Source organism: Camelus ferus, chromosome 14 (assembly GCF_009834535.1).
Source record: "Camelus ferus isolate YT-003-E chromosome 14, BCGSAC_Cfer_1.0, whole genome shotgun sequence".
Taxonomy (NCBI): Eukaryota; Metazoa; Chordata; class Mammalia; order Artiodactyla; family Camelidae; genus Camelus; species Camelus ferus.
In genome coordinates this window covers 22,135,737-22,149,862 of record NC_045709.1, presented here as the reverse complement: position 1 = coordinate 22,149,862, position 14,126 = coordinate 22,135,737, and the positions used below count along the sequence as shown (strand labels likewise).

The 14,126-nt window shown below is 52.8% G+C and overlaps 1 protein-coding gene across 1 annotated transcript in view; it reads right to left on the bottom strand.

Annotated features, from left to right (window-relative positions):
* The window catches only part of SPATA13 (spermatogenesis associated 13), a 137,050-nt gene extending 123,343 nt beyond the window's left edge, over positions 1-13,707 (bottom strand). The window contains exon 1 of the mRNA XM_032496438.1: positions 13,566-13,707. The gene's annotated coding sequence lies outside the window, so the exon portion shown is untranslated. The remainder of the gene's footprint in view (positions 1-13,565) is intronic.
* Between the last annotated feature and the right edge of the window lie 419 nt (positions 13,708-14,126).

Sequence of the window (14,126 nt, the reverse complement as noted above, 5' to 3'; positions counted from 1 at the left end):
TAAGTCAGACAGAGAAAGACAAATACCATATGACATCACTTATGTGTGGAATCTAGAACAAAGACACAAATGAACTTATTTACAAAACAGAAAGAGACTCACAGACAGAACAACCTTATGGTTACCAGGGGGGTAAGGGTGGAGGAGGGATAAATTAGGAGTTTGGGATTCGCAGATACACACTACAGAACAGATAAACAGCAAGGGCCTACTGTACATCACAGGGAACTGTATTCAATACCTTGAAATGGCCTATAATGAAAAAGAACATGAAAAGGAACACATAAATATACGTATAACTGAATCACTGACCTGTGCACCAGAAACTCACACAACATAGTAAATCAACTCTACTTCAATAAAAAATTAATAAATAAGAAAGAATTTCAGGGGATCATCCCTGAGACCTCGGAGCAGAGGGGAGGCCCCCATCTGACACAGGGTGCCTGGCTGTCACTCGCTCTGTCCCCACTCCTCCAGGAGCCACAGGCCTGGCCTGAGCAAAGCTAAAGACAGTCACTCTCAGCTGCAGGGAGATTCGTCTCCAGTAAAGGGACATTTGAATCCACCCTCCAGAGTGAGCTCCCTCTCACCCCCTAGTCCTCCCTTACTTTGCCAATTAACTGGCCAGATGTCTGCAGAGCATCTCCTATTTTCAGGGAGAGTGCGGGGCTCCCGTGTCCTCCCCGCCCGCAGCATGATGTCCTCGGGCTGCCCCGCGCACCTCTGCCCTCCTGCCTGCTCCTCACCTCCACTGTGATCTCTCCTCCTTCCCACTTCCCAGGAAGAAAACCTTCATGCCTTGAGTCGTGAAGCTCCCAGCCAAGTATGAGGAAGAAGTTCCCTTGCTATTCATTCAGCTGCACAGTCAGACAACTCTCCCTAACTCTCCCTTGGTCCTTAGACCAACCAGGTCTCTAACTGGTGACTGTTACAGAGCATGGGAGAAAGTGTGGGGCTTCCTGGGCCCCTGTCCAGGGCTCATTTGCACTGTGTACCTGTGCTGAAGGAGAAAGGGAAATGGAGAGACTTGCAGAACCTCGGCCCCTCCTATCCCAGCTCCAGCCTGATCTCTCACTGTCACGAGGCAAACGTCTTCCTCTCATCCCTGCCTCCCAGCCGCCCCTTCCCTGGACCCCCAGGCTCCGAGTGGCCCCTCAAGGGCTCTTCTCCCCATGCAAGGGGGGGGCTCAGTTCTCATTAGTAACAGAGCCCTCTGGTTTGTCTGCTGCAGAATCCAGAAGTGGGTTCTGAGCCACCGAAAGCCAGCTCCAAAGTTGGTGCCTTGGAGCCACATCTATGCACAAGCTGAAGCCACAGGGGAGCAGATGCTCAGAGCCTTCCTTCCAAGGGACACAGGACGGGGGGTGGGGGGCGAAGGGAGACCACGGAGCCACCTGGGACACAGCGCGGGGAGAGCCCACCTTGCCACGGCAGCCTCTAAGGCTGCCCCTTCACCTCCACCGCTTCGCACCCTGTGAGTGGGTTTCGTTCCTTTCAGATCCCTGACCCCAGTGAGGGCCTTGCTCTCGTAAGTCTGGGCTGGCAGCTGGGATGAAAAAAAATAATAAAGCTGATAGTACCCTAGTCACATCGGGTCCCACTGCCAGCGCGTGGACAAGTCGGTATGGGATGCTAGAAACCAACAAAATGGGCCAGACATCGATTACACAGAAACATATGTGAAAAAGACAAGCGTTGGAGCAGCTGGACGCCCCGCTGTTTGTTACAAGGGCAACGGTGGGGTCTGTGCAATTCAGAACAACCAAATGAAATTCGGAACCGTGAATCGCATGCTTCTTTAGCTTCTGAGAGGTTGGTAAGCCGCCCGATGCTCAGGCAGGCTTGTCGGGTGCCTCTGAACAAGCCCACTTCCAGAACTGCCGCTTTCACCGCCATCGGTCAGACAGCACAGCACGCTAAGAGGCGTCCACCTGGTGGGAGAAGGTCAGATGCCTCGCAGATGGGGGGTGAGAGAGGTTCTCCGCCATGTGTGTAAAACACCCAAAGCAAGAAAACAAAAACTTAAAAACCTCTACAAATTAAAAAGACCCCAAAATCCGTTTCTTATCAGCTGTTTTCTCTCAAAGGACTCAGATAACGGCTTTCTTGGTGACCTCACATGCGCACCAGTGTGGACCGGGGGCCCCAGCAGGACGGGTACACCCGCCCCGCCCAGGCCGGCCACGTCACACAAGGGCAGAGTCTTCCCGGCATCAGAGGCGTCGCTCCCCAGGGCCAGGTTATGTCAAAAGCCTAAAACAGGAAATCTGTTAAGGAATTAACAATGGTTACCTCTGGGTGGAGGAGCTGTAAGTGACTAATTTCTGCTCTAAACATTCCTGTACACCCTCAGTGGGTGTTCATTGCTTTCATAACTTAAAAAAAAATGCAAGCTTGAGACAACTCCCACTCCTCTTTAGCATTTGTTATCTTGCGTTTTCCTGCCCCAGGAGCTCCCATCGGCGTCACCCGCCTTCCACAGGAGTGCAATGCCCAGGCTCCCATTGGTAAGTAGGATGCAGCAGACTCCTCTCTCCGTGCACGTTTGGTGCCATCCCTTCTATTAAACTGTAACTGCCTGGTTGGCAAGGAGTCCAAAACCCTGGGCAGCTCCTCCAGCTCCTCGACGTGTGGAAAGACTTTTTTTTTTTTAGCTGATACTTTGATCTTGAATTTAAGCATTTGGTAATAATAATAATATTTATGGAGTATTTATGCCAGAATCTGTCTATGCACTTCACAGGCACTGAATCCGAGAGGAGTCCTCAGCATGGGTCCCCCTGTGACCCCCAATTTACAGGTGGGACTACTGAGGCACGGGGCACACAGTGATTTGCCCAAGATCACAAGAGGTGCTGAGTCGCTGAGCCAGAGTTGGAATCCCAGCAATCTGATCTTAAAGACCATGGTTTACGTGCAGCAAATGTAGACAAACGGAGCTGACTTGTAGCTCCTCCTGCTGCTGTGCCGGTGGAGGTGGGGGGGACAGAAGCCAGGAAAGACCATTCTGCCGTCAGTCTTCCCAGGGGCTAAAAAAACGACAGGACCACGCCAGCCTGGGCGACCTGCCAGAGCCGTGAGAAGTCTTTTGCATTCAGCCGTTCCCAGGGAGTCACACGCCAGTTTCTCAGTAATCACTAACTAGGAAATTAAGCAATGGTGGTGGCATCTGACTTCTGCAGAGGAGCTAGCAAGCCCGGGCATTTGCGGGGGCTGAGGAGTCCTAGTGCCGGAGACACATCACAGTGAGGGGTGCGGGGGGAGCCCGTCAGTCTCCACAACCAACCACAGTGGCCATCTGGTGATTGCTTCTGTCGCCACATCGGGGGGACGTGACTAAGAGGCTGCAAGTCATTTGAAGAGCACTTCAGCATTTGCTCCCCAGTGGAGTTCTGCCTAAAACGCAGGGGTGTTGAACCCAGGACCTCACGCATGCTAGGCAGGCACTCTGCCACTGAGCTGTACCCTCCCCCTGGGTCTTTTGTTTGTTTGTTTGTTTGTTTTGTTGTTGTTGTTTTCCTTTCCTGGGTTTGGCACACCACTTTTCCAGCTTCTCGGGACCCAGCGCATCTGACTGTGAGCCCCCCTCTCTGGGTGCAGCCTCCATGGCCCCCATGTACGCAGGGGACGTTCACCAGCATCACCCTGGTAAACTTTTTTTTTTGCTGTGAAAGTGAAACTTCAAGAGGGCACTTGAGTGCCCAGCCACCCTGTAATCACCTTGTGTTTCCCTGTCTCTAACATAGCTACTTGAATTTCTAGGATTTTCTTCCCCTGATAGAGCTGTAAAAGCTTTTTTTATTCCCTCCACTCCTCTGGCAAGCAAGCATCCCCTCTCCCTTTCCTACTGCCTTTATCTTCCCTTCACATTTGTGTCTAATCTGAAGGTTCCCAGAAATATAGTTTTCAGAGAGGAAATGCAACTAAAATCCTATCAGCCGATTCCTCCAGTGTGCAGAAGGGCCCGTAGACGTGAGCACGCGGTTACCTTTTGAATCCGTGTTCCCACATTCGCTCAGATGTACCCGATCCGCTTTATCTGAGATCTTGAATGAATTTAGGAACAAGATTTTCTTTTGTGGTCTCTTTCGCTACAAGCTTACTATTATTCCCATTTCTTTAGCAGGGAGTTGGTGTTCGCCCTGCATGCAGCATGGGGTCAGTGGCGGGTGGACCCAGCCCTCACCTTGAACTTGTCTGTGGTTTGCTTTGGAGCCAGCCCGGGGGGCCCAGGCCCAGGGCCTTCCACCCTGGAAGCAAACCATCACTGAACTGTTGGGACCCAGACCCAGCAAGACACAACGCGGGCCTTGCTCTGCGCGGGCCGCCAGCTGACTGACCGCCGCGCGGGCCACCGGGGGCTAGTCTCCACTGAATGCCTGGGCAACCGACGTGACATGGACAGGACACTAACAGATCTGTCACGACTGCCACAAACACCAGTGGCGCAACAGTTCATGTGTTCACATCCAAGGAACAGCTGGGTGTAGAGGAAATATAACTCTCTCCTTGGGGTGGAGGTGCCACCTTCTTCCCACGTCCTCCCCTGGTCTGCCCGCCTCGTGTGCCTGTCCTGACCTCCGCTCTCAAGAGTGCCCGCTGTTCCGGGACAGGGCGCATCCTGGTGGCCTCAGTTTATCCTAAATGTTTCTTCAAAGGCCGTCTCCAGAGACAGTCAGGTTCTGACGTACTGGGGGTTAGGACTTCAGCAAAGGGATGAATTTTTATTCCCTAGTTAGAGACTCTAATTAAAGAACTGGGGGCCAAGACTGCTTTTGAATTTCAGTCATCCACGCCGCTCCCACTGCCCTGAAATGTGGACGCCATTCAGCCGATGACAGAGACCTTTCGTGTTCTTTCCATTTCTGCCCTAGTTCGCACTCTCTGCAGGCGGACGTGAGCTCACTTCATCTGCCACCCTCTTTTCTCTCTACTCAACATACAGTTCATGAGCTTCCATAATATTGCGTTTCCTCGCACTGTGCTTCGTGCTGGAGACCCCAGGACACCTCCTGCTGCTGAGCAGAAGGCGACATGTGAAAACATGGTCACTGCCCCACTGGCACCACGCAGCAGGCGGGGTAACGTGGCGGGGCGTTGAGAAGACTGGCAAGTCGGAGAAGGAAGATGGCAGTTAAGAAGCTTCTCAAACGATGGCTACGTGTTCACGAGGAGGAGAAATGGACAGAAACCGTTCTAGAAAAGCGGAGCACAAAGTACCACCCGGTAAGGCTCAGTGTCTGGTCGTGAGCGGGTGGCAGAGAGGGCGCGACAGGAATGAGGCCGCACGGTGGGCCGGAGCCAGGCTGAGAAGTGGGACTCGGCCAGAGCGAGCCCGCCGAGTGTTTACGACAGGGATGACCTAGTAAATGGGTGTACTGTTTATTATGTGTACTGAGGTATAGTCAGTGTGTAAACTGCCATATTAGAATCTGGGTTTGTGAACACTTTCTGCACACAGAGCAGTGCTGTGTGCTGCTGAGCCAGGGCCTGGCCGTTGTCTAACACTCCACCTCATCCCACACCCGCCTGTCATGGTCACCGCGAGCGAACACACCCCGGGAAACGACCGTCTCCACACCTGACACCTGTCCGGGAGACAATGATGCTGGCATACGTATGTATGTATGAAACACTTTTCCTTCATCTGGGTACTTAAAGGAAAGGGACTGCGGATTTGTTTTCAAATCAACACCTATTTGAAAACGGGGTGGGTGAAACCCTTCATCATATAGGCTGATGGAACCAGGATCCCTTTAAATGAACAGGAAGTGAAATCAACTGATCTTTCTTGTCAAACGCCAAACACTCTTTCCTGGAAAAGGTCCCGTTTGATCTGATCTTTGTGCTATTCAACAAAACAAGGCCACCATGCCCCCGCCTTACTGGAGTCTTCTCAAACTGTGTGCACATGATGGGCATTCTCAGACTTGTAATCTGCTGCTCTCTAACGGTTTCATGTGATTAGTTTCCTCTGTAAACCATCAACAGCACAACGTTCGCGTCTCTGCGTCACCCTCGGCACCGGGTGAACAGGAAATCATCGCGGCAAACATGGTCCACGGGGCCAAGGACTTGGTGCATCGTGAACTCTTTTCATTCTTACAATAATCTGTGAGGTAGGCACCATTGTTGTTCTTTATTTAAAGATGTGAAAACAGGCACAGAGACGCCAAGCAACCAGCTGGACGAGCCGGGACTCGCCAGGACCTGAGCTGTGCCTGGCCCTGGGGTCTGCCCTCTTGGTCCGTTCAGGTCCCTTCGTGAGGAGGCTTTCCTACGTATCTGTGTGGTTCAGTACATCATCCGAGCCCAGGGACGAGCAACAGGCCAGGCCCTCCCTCAACTGACTCAGCTGCCAGAGGGGCAGGCAGCAGAGCGCCGGGCGCTGGGGCCAGTGCCTGGCAATGCGTACCCCCGCCCGCACCCAGCTCTGGCCGTGCAGCTGCGCGAGGTCAATAGACCTGTGTGTGGTGCCGGGCAGCCAGGCCCCGACAATGACCTGCTTTCTTCTCTCCACACCAGCAGATGCATCCGCGAAAGGCTTTTGTTTTTATACGTATGGCACAGAGAGACTATGAATTGAGAAGGCTGGTCATCGTTACTTTTAAGGTTTTTCCCAAAACCATAAAGGATAAATTATAGTTAATAACAACAACAATACTAGTAATAATAATAATAACAGTACCATTTACTGGGCCCTCGATGCACGGCCGGTGCTGGGCCGAGTGCTTCACTGCACTGTCTCACTCAGCCTCCCCCACGACCCTAAGCAGCGGGGACCAGTGTCCCACTTACAGGCAGGGGAGCAAGGTTCCGGGGCCAAGGGCATGCAGCAGAGCACCCCCCACCAGGCCTTTTCTGCCCCTCCCCTCCCCTCCCCACTCAGACCCTGTCTGTTCCTCCCCACCTCCTTATAAATTAAAGTATAAATGACACCCAGTAGAATAAACTTATTTTTCTTTGTTAATTTTGCTCAGAATAAAACAGCCCTGTGGTTACGTATTTTCTTTTAGATCCTTATCCCCTAGAACATATAATACAGTGTTTACAATGAAACGGTAAGATGTCTGCCTTATAATAAAAATGTTTCAATGAGGGTACAGATAACACAAAAGCAAACAAAAAAGAACACATCTCTGTAGCACGGTGCTGGCCCCAGATCACAATGGGGACATTTCCAGCACCTGGAGGAGCCCAGTTCTCTGGGTCCACATTTACTGCCTCTCAGAAAGGCCACCAAAGTCGTGGTGAAAGTTCACATCAAAGCAAGAGCTCCTGGCGGGGGGGGTGGGGGGGTGGCCAGGATTCTTCCGGAGTATCAGGTGTTATTAGCAAAGCTTTCTGGGGCCGAGATGCTGCTGAGGGCAGAACAGTCATTGACCCACCTGGGTCAGCTTTAATTTGGATTTTAGCAGCTAATTCCAATGTATATTCCGCTCACCAGAAGTGATTCGCACGGCTTCCTCTGCAGAAGGACACGCATTTCCTAGAGCCAGCTGCCCACCTGGGGTCCCGCTTGGTCTGTGCTTGGAGGGGACCCAGGACACAGGAGAGGGGTCCGTCCTCGGGTCCAGTCCCTCCTGCTTAAGGCTGAGCATGGAGGGGGCGGCCCCAGGGCCAGTGACAGTCACTTGGCCACTGTCACCGCTGTTGGGTTTGTACCGTAGACATAGCATAAAGCCTGTTCCCCAAACTCAAACTGCGCTGCAGCCTTTTAAACGCCTGAAAACTTTTCTGTGACTGTTAAGTAAAGTAACAGGTAGCTGAAAAGGTTTTGGATGCCCTTCACTGGGGACAAATTGAACCTTTTGATTCTATCCAATTAGTTGGATCTATCAAAGGCAACTCTGTCAAATCCGGTTAGGTCCTAAAATGAAGATTCTTGGTCAGAGAGATGGGTAGGGACTCTGGGAAGTAAGGTGGCAAATATGCTTGTTGTTGCAGAATGAAAATGTCACCAGCAGGTCGGAGAGCTGCTGATGCAGAACTTAGTTGAGAGGGAGGTCCACTTCCTGTGTGTTGTTTTAATACAGCAGGATTATTTAAGGCCACTGAAATTTGAAAGGCTGCAGGAGATAAATGAAGTAATCACCCGAAGTGCTGCCGTCAGCCCTACTTGGAGTAACTCCTCGCCAGTGACCTGGTCACCACTGCAGACCCCACAGGTGGGCACTGGGCAGCCGGGAGTGGACGATATCTCTTCCCCTAAGGAAAACAAGACAGCCGAGTTTCCCTGACACTTGGAAAGGAAGACCCTGCAGTGCTCAGAGGGCTGGGGGCTGAGTCAGGACACAGAAGGTGCTCGGGGCACTTGGATCCGATGGCTGCTCACGCTCAGAAGCAAACAGTGAAGGATTCAGATTCCCTCCCCGGGCATTCCACCAACCTTAAGTGCCCTAGCAAGCGCCTTCCCCATCACTTGTGGGCCGGCTCCTCCCCCCCCCCCCCCCCCCCGCCCCTGGCTGCTCAGACGCAGCAGACCTGCATGCAGTGTGCTCCCTCCCCACCTAGTAAATGCCTCCCTTACTGTCCCCAGGGCGCCGGGATGCTCTGTTCCCGTTTCCACCCACTTCTTACAGTGAATTTAAATTGTTCCTCTCCTTTCTTTTCTCATCCAGTATGTTGCTAAGTTACGGAAGATTATTAGGAACAGGTCTGGGAGCTCATCACAATTCCAGAAACAGTTCCGTGTGTGTGTGTGTCCGTGTGTCTCTTTTCCAAGGAGCAGGAGGAAAATGCTTCTTAGACTGAAGTCAAGAAAAACCTTCAGCTTTTGGAGCAGACAACGCAGGTGCCGAGCACAGCACGGCAGGCTCTTGCGAATGGCACAAACGAATCCCTGCGCTGCAGAAATCCGCGAACACTTCATCGGTCCCCTGCCCTGCTTCACGGAAAATGACAGACAAGCACCTGAGCTCAGGACAGGACTGTTTGCCCAGTGAGGAGGGAGGGGCGGCCAGGAAAGGAGCAGTTCGAACTTTAATTCTAAAGCCACAAGCGGAGCCAGTCTAATCATCATTTGGCTGAACCCAGCTTTTCAAACCAGGAAGGGCAGACTTTCGGTCTGAAAAGGGACTCCTTTTTGACTTGAGCTCCTTGCAGGACAGATCAGAAGAGAGTGAAGTTTTAATCCACTCTGATTAATGCTGCAAAATGAGCTCCCCTGACACGTGTAATATTACTCTCTGAGCAGATGATGAGGGAGGACGGGCTCTGAAGTTCAGGGAAACCGGACACAGGTCTGACCACCTGCAAGCACAGGGGGTCACTGCTGTCACCTCTAGGGCGGGTCCACACCTGCGCTGCTCACTCTGCCTCAACCCCGTGGCGTGTTGGTGACTGGTGGTCTGGGTCCCCCTCTGCCTGGGGAGACACAGCTGAGGCTGGCACCTGGGCCAGGCACCCTCCGTCAGAGGCCAGGGCTGACGTCACCCGCGTCTGTTGCTGGGCATCTGTCTCTGCCCTGGTTCCCTCGGAGCTCCTGGCAGGCTGGTGCAGCTTCCCCAGTCCTTGGATTACTCACTGGTGCCTTTCTCTCTTTGGGTTGCAAGCACCCTGAGGCTGGAGAAAGTGCCTCATTCACCTTGGCAGCCATAAAATTTCTTATTAAACAAATGAGCGTTCACCCTCGAGTGGAGGCTGTAATTCCTAGCCCACTGTAGACGCCTTGGGGAATTGCAATCATTAGACATTTAGATTTACTCCCTGAAGCCCTGAGAACAAATTGTATGAACACGCCATTCTTATAAATTGAAGAGGTCTCCAGAGAAGACAGCCTTTCCATACTGAGACTACCAAGAAGTTAAAAAAAATTTTTTATTGAGGTATAGTTGACGTACAATATTGAATAAATCTCAGGTTTTCAACATAATGATTCAGAATTTTTAAAGGCTACCGTACTAAGAAGTTTGGGGGTTTGGTGTGGCTGTATTTAGGTGGGATAATGCAATGATCTCATTTTTATTTTAGCTGAAGTTGAGCATAAACATTTCCATGGCTCTGCAAGCACCCTACTTTGCTGGGTAAACTCTGCAAAGTCTGCTCACTCATGTCAAGGTGAGTTCCCCAGCGTGACCGCCCCTCATCACAGCTAGACACGCTATTTTAACAAGACAAACCCAGCACGTTACTAATACTTTTTTTTCAAATCACACTGAGCTCAGCACCACTGAGTCCCGCCTCTGGCGAGGGAGCTGTGGGGTGAGAACTCAGTCAGCCCTCCTGCATCCCGGAGTCCTCACTGGCCACTGGCTGGGGGCATCACACAGGTCATTTCTAGAGGCCGAGCGTGCAGACCTGGAGTCACGCGGGGTTAGAATCTCTGCGCCACCACTTACTAGAAGTGTTTCTTTAAGCAAATTACTGAAGCACTGGTCTCTCTCTCCTCGTCGGTGAAATACAATAATAATGGCACTGACTTCAGGCTGCCCCTGTGAGGGGTAAATGAGCCAACACATGACGTCCTTACAGCGGCACTGGGCGCGGAGTGAACACGGAAAACATCGCAGCTAGTGCCGTCCTCCCCGTCTTGAGCATGAGAAAACGGGGGCTGAGCAAATTCGATCAATTTGTTTGAGGTCCCACAGCTAATAAGTGGCCGAGTAAGAGCTCAGACTGGGTGTGTCCAGCTCCGAAGTCTGTCCTCTCGGACCCTGCTGGGTCGAGGTGCTGGGTGGCACTGAGCCTCTGAGCGGGGGGTCTCTGGTGTTTGCAGACGAGCTTGCTTGTGGGGACAGCTGTTGGGGAGAGTGGATCAAGCAGGGGTTCAGGTGGGCAAGCAGCTGGTTTCCGTTCCAGCCACGGGGCCCAGACAGAGTCTAAGTCCTGGGGACCAAGTAACATACCAGGAAACTCCATGAAGCTATCAGTGGCTGGGCCCCGGGTGCAGAGTTAGCAGGGGACGAGCAGGATGGTCGGGGATACTGGCCAGGCCTCAGAGGTCCTGGGATGGAGCCTGCGGTGGGACTGGGCAGTGGGAGGGAGGGATGTGGGATCAGCTCAGGGATCCGAGAGGGGAAGCCCCGGACCAGACGCCACAGCAGTGGAGGGGGTCCGCCCTGAGGCTTCAAGCCCAGGGTGAGTGGGGCTGAGGGGTGGTCAACCAGCAGCCCGAGGGAGGTGATTGTGACCCCCGCCCCCCAGTGGATCTGGGCCCTGCATTTTCCTGGAGCGACAGTAACAATCGAAATTCTGCAGTGCAACGCATCCCAGGTCCCCCAGTGCAAATCCAGCTCCCATATTCCATTCTTTCTTTTCTGTAAGAACATGTTGACTCGTCAAATCAAGGATCTCAATTTTGGGTTCAGAAAATACGGCCCCGGGAACTCTGGTTCAGCTCTGCTGTAAATTAAACCAGCTCTTGTGGACTGGAACTGGGATTCTAATTCCTATTTCTGTTTCCTGTGGGGAAATGCGTTTCAACTTCCAAAGGACTTTGGGAACGGAACCCATTCATAGCAGGGCAGTGCCTACCCAGTGGAAAAATCCATTTGCTGTTATTAAGTTCGACTGTAATGACCTTGTGCTCTTCCTCGACATTATGTCATTTTCTCTTTATCCACAAGGGATGGAATTTTAGCAAAAAACAGTAATAGTGGAACCTGTGGCTTGACAAGGAACCCAGGGTCCCCTCAACAACGTGGGAATTAAAGGGAAGGGAGATGGCCATCTTCTAGATGAAAGCTAGTCGTTCTTACAGACATCGCAAGGTTAGTGGGGGTCACCGGCCACATTGCCCTGCAGGCCGGCCCGTCCAGGAGCACGAGCCAGGTCTTGTTGGCATGTCAGGAGGACTGCACTTGAGCTCTGTTCTCAGCCTGCCTTCTGCTGGGCGTGTGCCTTCCTTTCTAGGGGTTACGCAACTTCCTTTGGATTAAGCGTGACACCCAGATTTTCTGTCTTCTCGTGAGCAGAACCCTTCCGCTGTCCCCGCCGCCATCCCCGCCACCATCCCACCAAGTTCCCGGTGCCCTTAGTTCTTGCATTTTACACTCAGTACTGCATCGCCTGAAACTGCGGGTAACGGGAGCCACAAGATCCCAAGTGGCCTGAGGTTTGAACGTCCCAGGTTCTGTTGGGCTGTTTCTCTTTTCCATTAACAAAGATCTTTGTTTGACTTTTCGCACAAATCATATCGAAACAAGAATAAAGACACAGAACAGCACGAGACCTGTTCACGTGGCTCTCCTCTGGGCCCCCCGCGCCCCCCGCCCTCGCCCCCCTGCAGGCCGGGCTCTGCGTCCTCCTCCACCCACCGCCCAGCACGGAGACCGGTCACTGTCCTCCCAGGGCAGCTCTGCCCACAGTTTACAGTCAGCATGGGCGTCACAGTCCCCTCCACTCCGACGGGGAAAAGCAGTTAGGTGACTCCCAGGGAAGCAGGCAAATGGGGAGCTGTGCTCTCTGCCAGCCCCTTAAGGACGCAGGCTAGACGGTTTCCCTCCGGGCACGAGGCAACATGGATTTTGACTGGACATCGGGGTTCGGAGCCCTGATTTCCAAGCAGAAGTGCTAACCCCCGGCCCGCTGGGACGCCGACTCCGCACCTCACCGCGGCGTCAGTGAGCCCCGCGCGGGTGGCAGCTCGGAGCTGGCTGAAGCACGGGGAACGCCTCGCTTCTGTTCTTTCGCACGAGGCTCTCAGAACCTTCCAGTCTACAAACGCGCATGGGTGGTGCTTCTTATTGTAATGAATTCCAAGGTAAACACTGTCTCTGTTTCACAGACGGAAAACGTGTGTGTGAGACAGAAAAAGAAGAAGGCCAGCTTCGTCGGGGCAGCTCAGGCTCAGAGAGCCTGGCGGGAACGGAGGGCCTTCTAGCAAACGGAGCGTCTCCAGCACGGTATTTCCTAGCTGTAGGGGTTTTTCTATTCTAGCCTGTTTGGGGTCCTAATTTTTCTACAGAAATTCTTTCCTCGTCTACAGGGAGAGAAAGTCCATGAAGGGAGAAGGGAAGGTGGGCGATGAGTGTGAGGACCTCGCCGCCCTCCCCACCCAGAAGCGCCACCGGGAGAGCGGGGCCGGCAGCCGGGCACAGCGCCTCCTGCCGGGGGCCTCCTGCCCTCCTGAGCTAGGCGGCCAGGTGAGAAGCTTCCACTCATTTTAGCTACAGCCGAAATCACAGACCATCTTCAAGTTTCTTTGAACTAAATACTTAACTTTTACAAGGCTTGATGGCAACTTTGTCACAACTTTCCCGAGTCTATAACGCGGAACCAAGGCAGCGTCACAGCCAGCCCAAGCAGCAGACGCGGCGTGCAGGGGTCGGGGAGCAGGCGGTCGCGAGGGGCAGGAGGACGTGTTAGCAGTTGTTCTTAACGCCTGAGTTTATGTGAGCTCAATTTAAAACTGAAAGGACAAACATGTATTAATAAAGGGGGAATCTTTCCACTGGGCCAATTTAAAATTGAGGTTAAATCTTTCCATTGAGCCAATTTAAACTCAGTTTTAAATTGGCCCAGTGGAAAGATTTCCCCTTTAATAACACGTTTTTTCCCCCTTTATTAACATATCTTCCCTTCAATGATATTGCTGCAGGACTCTGAGTTGCCAGGCTTACCCATGTGTGCGTCCACTCACGGTTCTCTGTTTCCTGCCTGTGTACCTGCAACGCGCTAGGCGGGGTTCCGGCACCGGTGTAAACAGTAGGAAACCAGCACAGGCGTCTGCTTTCCCGGAGCTGACGTTTCAGCAGGAGACTGGTGGCGAATGAAAGGTAAAGGAATCCTGGAAAGGCAGAGAGAGAGTGAAGACGGCTCTGCAGGGACTTAATACAGGCAGGGTGACGCGTAAATGCGTGCTCAGGAAAGGGCTTCGGGAGGAAAGACACTGAGACTGATGTGCCTCTGGCAAGAAGGAACCAGCTATCAGAGGTCAGAGGGACGCATTCCCAGCCCAGGAACAGCACATAGAGCAATGGCACCGGGATGCTCTGAGGAAGGACCAGGCCCAGAGGTAGCGCATTCAGACGCAGTGGACGGGAGTGTCTCGACTCAGCCAGACCAGGGCATCTGAACCCTGGCTATAGTGCCAGGTTCAAGCAGCCAGGCCCGAGTTCCCTAACACTACCTCATCCATCATCTTTCAAGGGATCGGTTGAGTTGATCCAGCATGAAGATTC